Source organism: Schistocerca serialis, chromosome 8, assembly GCF_023864345.2.
Source record: "Schistocerca serialis cubense isolate TAMUIC-IGC-003099 chromosome 8, iqSchSeri2.2, whole genome shotgun sequence".
Classification (NCBI taxonomy): Eukaryota; Metazoa; Arthropoda; class Insecta; order Orthoptera; family Acrididae; genus Schistocerca; species Schistocerca serialis.
The window spans coordinates 455,298,173-455,313,758 of NC_064645.1; the positions used below are offsets into that span (position 1 = coordinate 455,298,173).

At 46.1% G+C, this 15,586-nt stretch overlaps 1 protein-coding gene across 1 annotated transcript in view; it reads left to right on the top strand.

The window, feature by feature from the left end:
• Positions 1 to 2,892: 2,892 nt before the first annotated feature.
• The window catches only part of LOC126416418 (TOG array regulator of axonemal microtubules protein 1), a 63,243-nt gene continuing 50,549 nt past the window's right edge, over positions 2,893 to 15,586 (top strand). Inside the window, exons 1-2 of the mRNA XM_050084138.1 lie at positions 2,893 to 3,058; positions 10,851 to 11,000. The gene's annotated coding sequence lies outside the window, so the exon portion shown is untranslated. The remainder of the gene's footprint in view (positions 3,059 to 10,850; positions 11,001 to 15,586) is intronic.

Here is a 15,586-nt window from a genome sequence, read left to right on the forward strand (position 1 = left end):
GGAAAAAGAACTGGTTGGGACATTCATTGAGAAGGGAGTGCTTGCTAGCAGATGCTTTGGAAGGATTGGTTTGTGGGAGAAGACTGAGAGGAAGAAGGAGATACAAGATGACAGACGACGTAAAGGGAAGAGGAAATTATGCAGACCTGAAGAGGATGGGAGAAGACCGGACAGCCTGGAGAACTTCCATGTGAAAACCTGCTTTTTGGCAGAACACTGATGATGATGATGATGACAGCAAGTACAGTCTGTAGTACTAATTTTGTTGAATAATAAGAGTACATGCCCCCATTAATGCGCTCAGTTACTCCCAAACCAGCCCTAAACGTGTGAACACCAACTGTCAAAATCGAATGACGCGCGATATTCAGTTCGCAGCCTATCAGAACAAACCTTACTTACGATAGGGTCACGCGCACGCCGTACAATGGCGAGTTGCAAATCTGTTCATTCGACAGTTATTTATTTCTTACTTGAGAAATTAGGATCTGCGTAACATGCAGGTACATTGAATGAATTTTACTAAGTAGCAGAAAATTTTTAGTGAGGAATAGGAGCGAACACTACATTGGTTACTGTTGCAGTAACAATGGTGTCGCAGATTGAGAAAATGTATAATTATGACTGGAAGAAAACTGTATTTTTAGCAGAAGGGAGATACTAAAGGACTTTTTCAACTGGAAGCCCCTGATTTCGAAGTCTTTATAGAAAGTTTGAGCAATAGCTGCACCTCACCTCGTTCCAGGATTCCGAGATAGTGTGGTAGCGACGGTGCGACATGCTGGAACTTGCAATCGGCAATTCTGCATTGAAAATAAGGCCTCCAGGTCGGTTTCAGGTAGTCATGGGACTCCCCTACTGTCATAGCTGTCGTTGTGAGCTTGATGTCGCGGTATTGCAGTTTCAGAGTGTGCACAATTTGAAGTACGGAGAATATTCGTCCACACAGTATCGTCCTCCAAGACAACAGCAAAACAGTTTCACTTCACTGATTTGTACGACACAGTTCAAGGGTTGTTCAGATCAAAGCAGTATTCTCCAAACGTGGAAAACTGATATCGTGCTCACGCATTGTTTCTCCAGCGGCCTACCGATTTGCGTCCATTGCACACGCGAAAACTGTCTCAGTTCAAGCACGCATAAAACAGGGCGTTCAGTCCACAGTTTACCCATGTCATTATTAATCACTGTCTTTCTGCGTAAGGTATGGTGCACATCTTGGTTTCCTTGTTTTATCCGTGTCTGTAAGGATGACAACCAACACTCCAGCCATGCCCCACGTCAATAATGAGTGTTGCTCTCGCCATCGCCCTCGAGTGTTCCGTTTCGATAGTCGAAAACAGGCTCTCTTGTAGCAAAGATATATGCAGATGCATTGAAATATTTATGTTCTTGTAATATATGAATGTATTGATATTTATTGCTAAACATAAGGAATGAGGCAAAATAATAAAGAAAAAATATTGAAATAGGCCCTCTAGAGCTATTACATTCTGTGCTACTGTACAAACACAAGTCGTAGTTTAACGTTGCTATCAAAAACCTAGGAAAGTACTTGATCGATTTACTTCAGATTGTTACACGATACTCTAATAAACTTTCGGACGGACGTGGGCTACATATACTTTAAATATACATGCTATATATACTACATAAAGGGACAAAGTTTTCAGAGAAAAGTTTGAAAAGTTCTTGACTGATTTCCTTCTGATTTTTCGTAATACTTCAATAAACCTTTGGACGAACATATGCTACACATTTTTAATGTAAATGGTACATAAATATACATTTAAAAACTGTACTACTATATAAAAGCAGTTACATTGAAGATTTTTACCAAAAACATCTAAAACTTCTAGGCCATTTACTTCAGGTTTTTACACGTTACTCTAATAAAAGTTCGGGCGGACATAGCATACAGATTATATATATATATATATATATATATATATATATATATATATAGAGAGAGAGAGAGAGAGAGAGAGAGAGAGAGAGGGAGAGAGAGAGAGAGAGAGAGAGAGAGAGAGAGAGAGAGAGAGCAACATTCTTAGCAAAAATCTCGAAAAGTTTTTGATTGATTTATTTCAAATTTTAAAATGATAAACTAACGAACATTCGGATGGACATAGGCTACATATTTTTAATATATAAATATACAGATAAAGCCGAAACGTTGTTAGCAAAAAACTCGAAAAGTTCTTGACCACCTTGCTTCAAAGTTTTACGCAATTCTCTAACGATCATTTTGACAGACAACCTCTACACAGTTTCTGTTATTGTAATACGTAAATACATATGTGATGTACAAAGGGGAAGTGTCGTTACCAAAAATCTCGAAAAGTTCTTGATCGATTTACTTCAAATTTTTACACGATACTCTACAAACATTTGGACAGACATAAGCTACATTTATAATGTGTTGTAAAGATAGCCTGTTGTTCTGTATAAGGCAGCAGCTTTGGCTAACATTACGCAGACCCATAACGACTTCCATTCTCAGAATGTACACTTTACGCCTCTCGCAGCAGCAGACCGCCTCGCCGCAGCCGCAACTGGAGCCGACGGCGGGGGTGGCGGCGACGCCCCCGCCGGCCCCGACACCGTCGGCCACGCCCACTCCAGCCCCCGCGGCCACGCCCACGCCTGCAGCTACAACAGCGGCCACGCCCACGCCGACTCCGACGCCCACGCCCCCGCAGGCGGTGCCGCAGCAGAGGCGCGCGCCCTCCCCGCCCCAAGACGAGCCCGCCCGGCAGGAGGAGCACCGGCAGCCGCCCTCTCCGCCCCCAGAGGAGCCGAAGGCGGAGTCCGCGGCGGAGCCCGCGCCGCCCCCGGCCCCGGCACCCACTCCCGCCCCCGCCGCCGGGCCCGTGCTGCCGCCCCACGCTCCCTCCGTCACCCGGCCGCCGGTCATCGACCTCCGCCTCGACGTGGAGGGTCCTCCGGCAGCCCCGGGCGGCAGCAGGAGGCCGCAGCCGGCGAGCAGGCGGGCTGGGGCGCTGCTCGTCAAGCCTGCCGCTGCTCAGGGCAGGGGGACGCTGACGTCACGCTCCAGGTCAGATGAATAACTTCTCAAACATGTAGTCCATATACACCACTGGCCATTAAAATTGCTGCACCACGAAGATGTGCTACAGGCGCGAAATTTAACCGACAGGAAGAAGACGCTGCGATACGGAAATGGTTAGCTTTTCAGAGCATTCACACACGGTTGGCGCCGGTGGCGACACCTACAAGGTGCTGACATAAGGAGAGTTTCCAAACGATTTCTCATACACAAACAGCAGTTGACTGGCGTTGCCTGGTGAACCGTTGTTGTGATGTCTCGTGTAAGGACGAAAAATGCGTACCATCACGTTTCCGACTTTGATAAAGGTCGGATTGTAACCTACCGTGATTGCGCTTTTTCGTATCTCGAGACTGCTGCTCGTGTTGGTCGAGATCCAATGACTGTTAGCAGAAAATGGAAACGGTGGGTTCAGGAGCGTAATACGGAACGCCGTGCTGGATCCCAACGGCCTCGTATCACTAGCAGTCGAGATGACAGGCATTTTATTCACATGGCTGTAACGGATCGTGGAGCCACGTCTGGATGCCTGAGTCAACAGATGGGGACTTTTGCAAGACAACAACCATCTGCACGAACAGTTCGACGACATTTGCAGCAGCATGGACTATGAGCTCGGAGACCGTGGCTGCGGTTACCCTTGACGCCGCATCACAGACAGGAGCACCTGCGATGGTGTAGTTGACGACGAACCTGGGTGCACGAATGACAGAACGTAATTTTTTCGGATGAATCCAGGTTCTGTTCACAGCATCATGATGGTCGCATCCGTGTTTGGTGACATCGCGGTGAACGCACATTGGAAGTGTGTATTCGTCATCGCCATACTGGCGTATCATCCGGCGTGATGGTATGGGTTGCCATTGGTTACACGTCTCGGTCACCTCTTGATCGCACTGACGGTACTTTGAACAGTGGACGTTACATTTCAGATGTGTTAGGCCCCGTACCTCTACCCTTCATTCGATCCCTGCGAAACCCTACATTTCAGCAGGATAATGCACGACCACATGTTGCAGGTCCTGTACGGGCCTTTCTGGATACAGAAAATGGCCAGCACATTCCCCAGATCTCTCCCCCAATTGGAAACGTTCGGTCAATGGTGGCCGAGCAACTGGCTCGTCACAATACGCCAGTCACTAGTCTTGACGAACTGCGGTATCGTGCTGAAGCTGCATGGGCAGCTATACCTGTACACGCCATCCAAGCTCCGTTTGACTCAATGCCCAGGCGTATCAAGGCCGTTATTACGTCCAGAGTTGGTTGTTCTGGGCACTGATTTCTCAGGATCTATGCACCCAAATTGCGTGAAAATGTAATCACATGTCAGTTCTAGTATAATATATTTGTCCAATGAATACCCGTTTATCATCTGCATTTCCTCTCGGTGTAGCAATTTTAATGGCCAGTAGTGTATATATCGCACTGCCACAGACCCACGTCACAAAGGCTGACGTTCCTTACAACACGAGGCCAGACCGTGAGAGTCATTGTACTAGTTAGTTACTCAGTTATTTGTATGTTTCGAGGATCAAATTTGCATCAACACATTGTAACGTGGCGCCACGGTTGCCATGTTTTGCTAAAAAAAAAAAAAAAGTCGGTTTTTTCGAAACTGACATCTCCAAAGTTACAACTAACACTTGCCCTGTTCAGCAAAACCATTATGAACGCTGAAACTTCCTGGCAAATTAAAACTGTATGCCGAACCAAGACTCGAACTCGAGACCTTTGCCTTTCGCGGGCATGTGCTCTACCGACTGTGCTACCCAAGCACGAATCGCGACCTCTCCTCATAGCTTCAGTTCTGCCAGTACCTCGTCTCCTACCTTCCAAACTTCACAGACCCTCTCCTGCGAACCTTACAGACCTAGCACTCCTGAAAGAAAGGATATAGCGGAGACATGGCTTAACCTCAGCCTGGGGGATGTTTCCAGAATGAAAGTTTCACTCTGCAGCGGAGTGCGCGTCGATATGAAATTTCCTGCAAGGTTCGCAGGAGAGCGTCTGTGAAGTTTGGAAGGTAGGACACGAGATGGTGGCAGAATTGAAGGTGTGAGGGCAGATCGTGAGTCGTACTTGGGTAGCTCAGCACCTTGATACGGGAAAGCGCGCACTGTGGTACCAGGTGGTAAATGGGAAGTACGTGACTCGTTCCAGGTTGCATACAATTAATATGGCGGGCGAGCCATTGTGTCCGCAGTGCAATGTTATAATAGACACAGATGAACATCGCCTGATATCGGGCCTTCGGCGGACGTATGGTGTTTGGTCCAAAAAATGATTGCCTTCCTCCTTCGGGTGGTGTCGCAAGCAATAGAACCACGGAAACTACTTCTCCCAGATATGACCTATTATCCCAGAACAAAGACAAGCCCTGTGACTTGGATTCGAGGTTTGACTGTGCTTTATCTTTTCCGAGACGGCAGTAAGAATATACTCGACTCTTGGGCCTTACTACAAGAACATCACTCACAGCTTATGAGACATCCGAGATATCGAACATATTACGCTAATTTTTAGGGAGTGCCTTGCTTGATCCCCTACCCAGTTGGGGTATCCCGGGTAGGAGAATGTAATTATTGCCTATAAATATCAGCACAAGAAAGAACCAGGACAGTGGAAAGGATCCACCACCACAGGTGAAGATGTACTCGGCACTAAGGCGAGGTACGAGGGCTATCCACAAAGTACATTACGTTTTGGAATTAAAAATAAATAAAGTATTGGAATTTTTTTTATTATATACAGATGAAAGCCACACTTAAATACTACTTTTCTACATAGTTGTCATTTAAATTAAGACACTTATCGTAGCGATGGACGAGCTTGGAAATTCTTTCGTCCTAAAATTCGGCCGCCTGCGCCTTCAACCACGTGGCGACTGTCTTTTGGGACAGAAAAGGTGTGATTTTTGTGGATTTCCTGGAAAGAGGCACTACAACAAACTCTCAAAGGTATTGCCAAACTCCGCACTACCTCAGAAGAGCAATACAAAACAAGCGCAGGGGAAAGTTGGGCTCAAAGATCTTGCTGATTCATGACAACGCCCGGGCCCACACGGCAAATGCCACTCGTGAAGTTCTCGAATCTTTTAAGTGGGAGTTGTTTCCTCATCTGCCGTACAGTCCCGACCTGGCACCGAGCGACTTCCACTTATTCCCAGCAATGAAGAAGTGGTTGGCTATGCAGCGTTTTGATGACGACGCACAGCTTCAAGAAGAGGTAAGCACGTGGTTGAAGGCGCATGCGGCCGAATTTTACGACGAAGGAATTTCCAAGCTCGTCCATCGCTACGATAAGTGCCTTAATTTAAATGGCAACTATGCAGAAAAGTATTATTTAAGTCTGGCTTTCATCTGTATATAATAAAAAAAAATTCCAATACTTTATTTATTTTTAATTCCAAAACGTAATGTACTTTGTGGATAGCCCTCGTATAACGGGATTAGCAAGGTACGTGTCCAAGAAGAGGAACGTGGTCCGTTATTGTTTTGTACTGACAGAAGCAGGATATTTTTTTCACTATAACGAAAAAGTCCACTTATTTACGTTTCCCAGAAATATTTTATTTTACAAGGTCATCGTCTTATAAAAAAAGAGATAGAAGCAGTTTGTGTTTGTTATTGTAACACCATTATGTAAAAAAAAAGTCCACTTATTGACGTTTCCCAGGAATATTTTGTTCTATAAAGGTCATCGTCTTATATATTTAAAAAAAAGTCGATAGAGCACTTGCCCGCGAAAGGCAAAGGTCCCGAGCTCGAATCTCGGTCCGGCACACAGTTTTAATTTGCCAGGAGGTTTCATATCAGCGCACACTCCGCTACAGAGTGAAAATTTCATTCTGGATTATGGACATTGCCCACCGCGAAGTTTGTAAGCCGCCTGGGCATGTGACGCGGTATCAAAGCGGTAAGCCTAGCAGACACGGACGGCGATTACCCTAGCGAAGATATGGGCTGCAGATGGGGAAATCGACTGAGATAAGCGACTTTGACAAAGGGCAGATTATTATTACACGGGGCCTGTGAACGAGTATTTCGGAAACGACGAAGCTGGTTGGATGTTCACTTGCTAATGTCGTGAGCATCTGCGGAAAGAGGTAGAAGGACTACCACTAAGCGCTAAATGGCTGGACATCCACGATTCTTCACAGAACGTGGGGTGCGATGGCTTGCATTCTCTGTAAAGTAGACAGAGGGTGACCTGTGGCATCTCTCCCGAACGAGTACAATGCTGGTGCACGCACAAGTGTTTCGTAGCACACCGCTCATCGTACGTTGTTTAACGTGGAGCTCCGCAGCCGGTCACCACCACATGTTCACACGTTGACCCAACGAATCGTCAGTTACGATCACATTGGGCACGGGACCATCGCGATTCGACCGTTGATCAATGGAAACGCGTCCGCTCTTCGGGTGAATCATAATTTGGTACACCAGGTCGATGGTCGTCTCCACAAACGCCGTCATCGAGGTAAATGGAGGCTCGAAACGTGCAGCGCGCCACGGACACAGGTTGGTGGGAGCAGTATTACGCTATGGGAGACATCCTTCTGGGTCGCTATCGAGCGCCATCACAGCGTACGCGAACCAGAGGTCTGTTATTTACGCGTGTTACATGCCCTCCACAAACCTTCTAACAAATTGTCGGATCCCTAGTACGCAGAATTAGTGATGCACTTCGTTCCAAAGACGGACATACAAGCTATTAAGCAGATGGTCATAATGTTGTGGCTCATCAGTGCACATGTATGTAATTGATATATGTATGCAAAATCATTTCTCCTGGACAACTGTTCATGGACAAATTTCTGTTTAAAAAACAGATAGCCTGCAAAAAATATAAGTTCATAAAAAAACTAAATGGTTGCCTGAGTAGGACTAAAAAAAATGTGTTCATTAATCTAATCATGTATATATATCCTGTAAACTTAGTCGTTCCACATAATTTCGATAAAATAATTAATGATCTATGGGACATTTAACTGACTAACTAACTAAGTAACTAAGAAGACATCTGTCTCGCACTCTCTAATAACGTTAGAGATCAACAGTCACTATATTTATCAGATCAGACATCTCGTTCATCCTTTTATCTTCGGTCCTGCTGTTCACTTACTTACTTACTTCCCACAGGATACGCTTGTCTTCAAAATTAGACTTTATTTTTTTATGGCAGTGGTGAACTAGTACGTGAGAGGGACACAGATTTCCCGATATTTAATGCCAGTCTTACAAGACCAGAGCCGCAAGTTCTCTTTAGGTTACTTCTTCTGGTTAAGTTCAGTGGATTCCATTCCAGACCTCCCTGAAATTCTAAGTAAAGGTCCTTGGCAATACTGGTCATCGAACTAAGAGTCATGCTGATATTTCCGAGGCACACGTTCTTATTATTTCAGCTCAAGTACTCCCTGGCGCTAATAACCCCATTGTGGCACACAGTTAACATAAAATCAGCCGATGTACGCAACTTGACTATACAATGAAATGGAAATGAGCGTTTGGCGTCATTGGCCGGGAGACCCCTGATGGGGCAGATCCGGCCGCCTTGGTGCAGGTCTTATTACATTCGACGCTACATTGGGCGACCTGCGCGTCGGATGGGGATGAAATGATGATGAAGACAACACAACACCCAGTCCCTGAGCGGAGAAAATCCCCGACCCAGCCGGGAACCGAACCCGGGCCCGTAGGACGGCAATCCGTCGTCGCGCTGACCACTCAGCTATTGGGGCGGACTGAGTATACAATTAGAAGACAGTAATAGATAACCCCAGGCGCTAGTAGCATCTATGTAGCGCGCCCTAAACGTAAATGTAACTCAGCTTCAGAGGACAAGTAGTTGACATGACAAGATGTTGCGTGTGTGTGTGTGTGTGTGTGTGTGTGTGTGTGTGTGTGTGTGTGTGAGTGCTACGACAATTAACCTGGTCAGCAGTCACTTGCTTGCTACTCAGAGCGCTGGTCTAAAACCAACCCTAATTGTACGGTTAGTGGTGATTACTCGCGTGAAAGCACCGTTTGTACAATGCGGGAGAGGTTTTCTACTCCATAGCTTTATCGTCAGAAATACTGCGTCGTATGATACATAACTATGGGAAACGTAAGGTAGGACATTCTTTAAGGATGTGATTGGATTTGCAACAGGGAGAGTTTAGCGGATATTTGAAACCGTGGGTTAGGCTGACATTGTAGGTAAGACATTTTGGACGCTATGCTTGAACTTGGGATCGGAAAAGTGCTATGAGGTTTCCTTGAAGTCGTCATGAGTAATGAGACAGTTGTCAGGCCTGGGAGTCAGTGGCAAAGTTCGTGCCTGGAAGCGGAAAAATGGCGGAATCGATCCCCAGTCGGAACACGAAATGTTTCAGTGTGTCTTTAACGTAGCCTTCAGGTATCAGTGATGAGAAGTTTCGACATGAACGCAGTGAGGTTCGTATTCCTGTTCAGCTGTAAGTCCCGTTCCCATGTAACCTTACAGGGGTCTGAGAAGGACATGTACGGACATGCAAGTATCCAAGGAGAATTATAAATGGTAGATTGCACCAGAACGTTGAAACTCACAAAGTAATTATTGTTATACTTGCTGCTATTATTACAAGAGGAAGATATTTAAAGGGGATCCAGAAAATGTATGGAAGAGGAAGGTATGAGCAGCATTCTTGTGGATGTGGAGGGCTTTTCCCATTTGGGATTCAGGACTGGAGTGAAGTTTCTGGTTGGCTGTAAACGCAGTTTACACTTCTGAACTCAGCACTGAGAGCTGGCGGTCGCACGGAGCCGGCCGTTGTGACCGAGCGGTTCTAGGCGCTTCAGTCTAGGACCACGCGACCGCTACGGTCGTTGGTTAGAATCCTGCCTCGGGCATGGATGTGTGTGATGTCCTTAGGTTGGTTAGGTTTAAGTAGTTCTAAGTTCTAGGGGACTGATGACCTCAGATGTTAAGTCCCGTAGTGCTCAGAGCCATTTGAACCATTTGAATTTGACTGCACGGAGTTTGGGTTTGCCTGGGACGTGGGAGACACAGCGTGAGAAAGGAAGAAGGGGGGGGGGGGGCAAACGCTATGGTGAGGGATTAAACGCGGGAAGGTCGTGTGAAATTAAGAACTGCGGACTTCATGATTACGGAATACCTTTGTGGGATACGTTTGTGTACAAAGCAGCCAAGCAGAAACTTCACTCCAATTCTGAATCCCAAATGGGAAAAGCCCTCCACATCCACAAGAATGCTGCTCATGCCTTCCTCTTCCATACATTTTCTGAATTCCCATTAACTATCTTCTTCTTATAATAATAGCAGCAAACGTATTCCACAAAGGGATTCCGTAATCATGAAGTCCGCAGTCCTTAATTTCACACGACCTTCCCGCGTAAATGCTAAAGAGATACTCTTTCATTTTGAGAGATTGTGTCACGGTCTTGAGGCGACAAGTAGGAGTTTATTGAACGTTTCAGATTACCAAAAGACGGTTGAGCTACTTGTTGAGGACTGCAGTATCGGTCGGAAAGAATATGCGACAGGTTTGTTTCTTTTGGGACTTACAGAAACAGCGTGTTTGTGTTCGGTGCCGGCCGCGGTGGCCGGGCGGTTCTAGGCGCTTCAGTCCGGAACCGCGCGACTGCTTTGGTCGCAGGTTCGAATTTTGCCTCGGCCATGGATGTCCTTAGGTTAGTTAGGTTTAAATAGTTCTTAAGTTCTAGGGGACTGATGACCTCAGATGTTAAGTCCCATAGTGCTCAGAGCCATTTTAACCATTTTTTGTGTTCGGTTGCAGCGTGGTAAAGGGCGCCGGCCGCTCTTCGTCGCAGCTGCAGCTGCAGGCCCAGTCCCAACAGCTGCAGCTCTTCCCGCCGGCGTTGCCGCCTGTCGACACGCCGAGGGAATCTCTCTCCAACTGCTTGCAGAACCTCGACAGCCACGAGTGGTGAGTACAATGCTGCTACAGGTACCGGGGCCTTTTCTTTTTTTTTTTTTTTTCTTGGTCATCAGTCTACTGACCGGTTTGATACGGCCCGCCACGACTTCTCTTGGCCAGAAATGCCTTTTTTGCCATAGCGAGTCTGCTTTTGATGTCCTCCTTGCTCCGTCCGTCATTGGTTATTTTACTGCCTAGGTAGCAGAATTCCTTAACTTCATTGACTTCGTGACCATCAATCCTGATGTTAAGTTTCTCACTGTTCTCATTTCTACTACTTCTCATTACCTTCGTCTTTCTCCGATTTACTCTCAAACCAAACTGTGTACTCATTAGACTGTTCATTCCGTTCAGCAGATAATTTAATTCTTCTTTACTTTCACTCAGGATAGTAATGTCATCAGCGAATCGTATCATTGATATCCTTTCACCTTGTATTTTAATTCCACTCCTGAACCTTTCTTTTATTCCCATCTTTGCTTCCTCGATGTACAGATTGAAGAGTAGGGGCGAAAGGCTACAGCCTTGTCTTACACCCTTCTTAATACGAGCACTTCGTTCTTGATCGTCCACTCTTATTATTCCCTCTTGGTTGTTGTACGTATTGTATATGACCCGTCTCTCCCTATAGCTTACCCCTACTTTTTTCAGAATCTCGAACAGCTTGCACCATTTTATATTGTCGAACGCTTTTTCCAGGTCGACAAATCCTATGAAAGTGTCTTGATTTTTCTTTAGCCTTGCTTCCATTATTAGCCGTAACGTCAGAATTGCCACTCTCGTCCCTTTACTTTTCCTAAAGCCAAACTGATCGTCACCTAGCGCATTCTCAATTTTCTTTTCCATTCTTCTGTATATTATTCTTGTAAGCAGCTTCGATGCATGAGTTGTTAAGCTGATTGTGCGATAATTCTCGCACTTGTCAGCTCTTGCCGTCTTCGGAATAGTGTGGATGATGCTTTTCCGAAAGTCAGATGGTATATCGCCAGACTCATATATTCTACACACCAACGTGAATAGTCGTTTTGTTGTCACTTCCCCCAATGATTTTAGAAATTCTGATGGAATGTTATCTATCCTTTCTGCCTTATTGGACCGTAAGTCCTCCAAAGCTCTTTTATATTCCGATTCTAATACTGGATCCCCTATCTCTTCTAAATCGACTCCTGTTTCTTCTTCTATCACATCAGACACAAACACAACGCGTTGGTTTAGCTCAATACTTCAGACTTCTAACATTCAACGGACGATGTTGACTTTATAACGATCTAGACACAATGCGAGGTGATAAACATCAAAAACGATTACGTTCCCCACAACAGCGTCGCAGATGGATCATAGATGGGAGCATCAGACAGTTCATTATCTGCAGAGACGGGGAGTTCAGTATCTCCAAAAGTGGTCGCACACCTTCCTGAGAAGCGTTGTATAACTATCTGCAGTTTGCTTTCTCACACAGCTACTGCAGTTTTAAGATCCAGAGACGCCGCTGAACGACCTTGGAATCCATCCTTTAACCTGCAAGATATTCTTTCAGCAAAATAGTCCGAGGCAGACGGGCATTAACTTATACGAGAATAACGTCTGCACATCTGACAGTATGTGTGTGTAGTATTTCATCTGTTTCCCTGTGGTTCGATGTCCCATACGCCCACCAAACGTGACGCTAACTCATACCAGTCCCCATCCCCCACCGCCATGGAGGTACAAACTAACATTTTAACGCACGGCGAATACAGAATGTTTCTGAAGACTGACTAAGAATTTACCTGCGAATAGAAAACGTATCCCTTTAGTAACGGTCCAACTCATATGATAGTGATTCCACACTATTGGGCGAGACGCAGTCAATCGGGATAACTAATGACGGCTCAAAGTCTCTGATAAAGTTCGCTGGATTGTGTTGTATACTTTCAGACAAATGTCGGTTATGCTGCAAGATAGTCAGATGATCACTCTGGATTGCCATGTATTTGGATGTCTTACACTATTGGTCATTAAAATTCCTACACCAAGAAGAAATGCAGATGATAAACGGGTATTCATTGGACAAATCTATTATACAAGAACTTCAAATGGTTCAAATGGCTCTGAGCACTATGGGACTCAACCGCTGTGGTCATAAGTCCCCTAGAACTTAGAACTACTTAAACCTAACTAACCTAAGGACATCACACACATCCATGCCCGAGGCAGGAGTCGAACCTGCGACCGTAGCGGTCGTGCGGTTCCAGACTGTAGCGCCTTTAACAGCTCGGCCACTGCGGCCGGCTATACAAGAACTGACATGTAATTACATTTTCACGCAATTTGGGTGCATAGATCCTGAGAAATCAGTACCCAGAACAACCACTTCTGGCCGTAATAACAGCCTTGATACGCCTGGGCATTGAGTCAAACAGAGCTTGGATAGCGTGTACAGGTACAGCTGCCCCTGCAGCTTCAACACGATACCACAGTTCATCAAGGGTAGTGACAGTTGTCTTGTGACGAGCCAGTTGCTCGGCCACCATTCACCAGACGTTTTCAATTGCTGACAGATCTGGAGAATGTGCTGGCCAGGGCAGCAGTCGAACATTTTCCGTATCCAGAAAGGCTCGTAGAGGACCTGCAACATGCGGTCGTGCATTATCCTGCTGAAATGTAGGGTTTCGCAGGGATCGAATGAAGGGTAGAGCCACGGGTTGTAACACATCTGAAATGTAACATCCACTGTTCAAAGTGCCGTCAATGCGAACAAGACGTGACCGAGACGGGTAACCAATGGCACCCCATACCATCACGCCGGATGATACGCCAGTATGGCGATGACGAATACACACTTCCAACGTGCGTTCACCGCGATGTCGCCAAACACGGATGCGACCATCATGTTGCTGTAAACAGAACCTGGATTCATCCGAAAAAATGACGTTTTGCCATTCGTGCACCCAGGTTCGTCACTGAGTACACCATGGCAGGCGCTCCTGTCCGTGATGCAGCGTCAAGAGTAACCGCAGCCATGGTCACCGAGCTGATAGTCCATGCTGCTGCAAACGTCGTCGAACTGTTCGTGCAGATGGTTGTCTTGCAAACGTCCACATCTGTTGACTCAAGAATCGAGACGTGGCTGCAGGATGCGTTACAGCCATGCGGATAAGATGCCTGTCATCTCGACTGCTAGTGATACAAAAGTCGTTGGGATCCAGCACGGCGTTCCGTATTACCTTCCTGAACCCACCGATTCCATATTCTGCTAACAGCCACTGGATCTCGACGAACGCGAGCAGCAGTGTCGCGATACGATAAACCGCAATGGCGATAGGTTACAATCCGACCTTCATCAAAGTCGGAAACGCGATGGTACGCATTTCTCCTCCTTACACGAGGCATCACAACAACATTTCACCAGGCAACGCCGGTCAACTGCTGTTTGTGTATGGGAAATCGGGTGGAAATTTTCCTCATGTCAGCACGTTGTAAGTGTCGCCACCTGCGCCAACCTTGTGTGAATACTCTGAAAAGCAAATCATTTGCATATCACAGCATCTTCTTCCTGTCGGTTAAATTTCGCGTCTGTAGCACGTCATCTTCGTGGTGTAGCAATTTTAATGGTTAGTAGTGTATAATTAGACCTCTTAGGTGACTATTTGTGCTGTGTGGCATGTCTGAACGTGAACTGCCTCAAGGCATTCGAAGATTAAATCCTGTGAAACACTGTCTATACATCATTTCTGTGGCGGCCTGCAATCTTTTTGACTGGAGTATAATTGTTTTCGGTGATGAGCCCCGCTTCAATCTGAGCCCTGATGACCAGAAAATACGTGTCTGGAGACGCTCCACACAGCGGTGAGGTACCAACCTGACTGTCGCCCGCCAAACCGCCTGACAGCCAGGAGTGATGGTCTGGGGTACAATTTCTTTTCGTAGCTACGCCACTTTGCTTTTCGTCTACAGCAGCTTTACAGTACAGTGGTACATCGACGATATTCTTCACCCCATTTTGTTGTCCTTCATGGCAAGCCATCCTGGGCTTACATTTCATCAAGATAATGCCTTCCCGCATATGGCGAGAGTTTCTACTTCTTATCTTCATGCTTGCCAAACTCTACTTGGACCAGAAAGTTGCCAGATCTGTTCCCAACTGAGAACGTGTGGAACATTATGGGCAGGGCCGTCGAACCAGCCCAGGAGTTTGACATCTTACGCACCAGTTGGACATAATTTGCCACGATATCCCTCTGGAGAACATCCAACACCTCTGTCAATCAATCTCACGCCGAAAAAGTGCTTGCATAACGGCCAGAGGTGGACCAACGCGTTATTGACTCAATTTGTGAAGCTCTTTCTCTTGAATAAAAATCCGATTTTTCTGAAATTGTAGTCATTTGTTTGTCTTGTAGTGGCAAATTCTGCCACCGAATGTAGCAGCAGCACCAAATATAGCGCGAAGAGGTAGAAGGCACCGTATTAAGACTCGTCTGAGTTTTCCAAGTGATTTATTGTTTCCAACTACAGTGCCTCCATTCCTCTCAATCTGTGTCACTGGGTCCCGCAGTGCTGAGGACACCACTTCGCTGTCTGCAAAATGGCTTCACGCAGAATGGCTTCCTCAG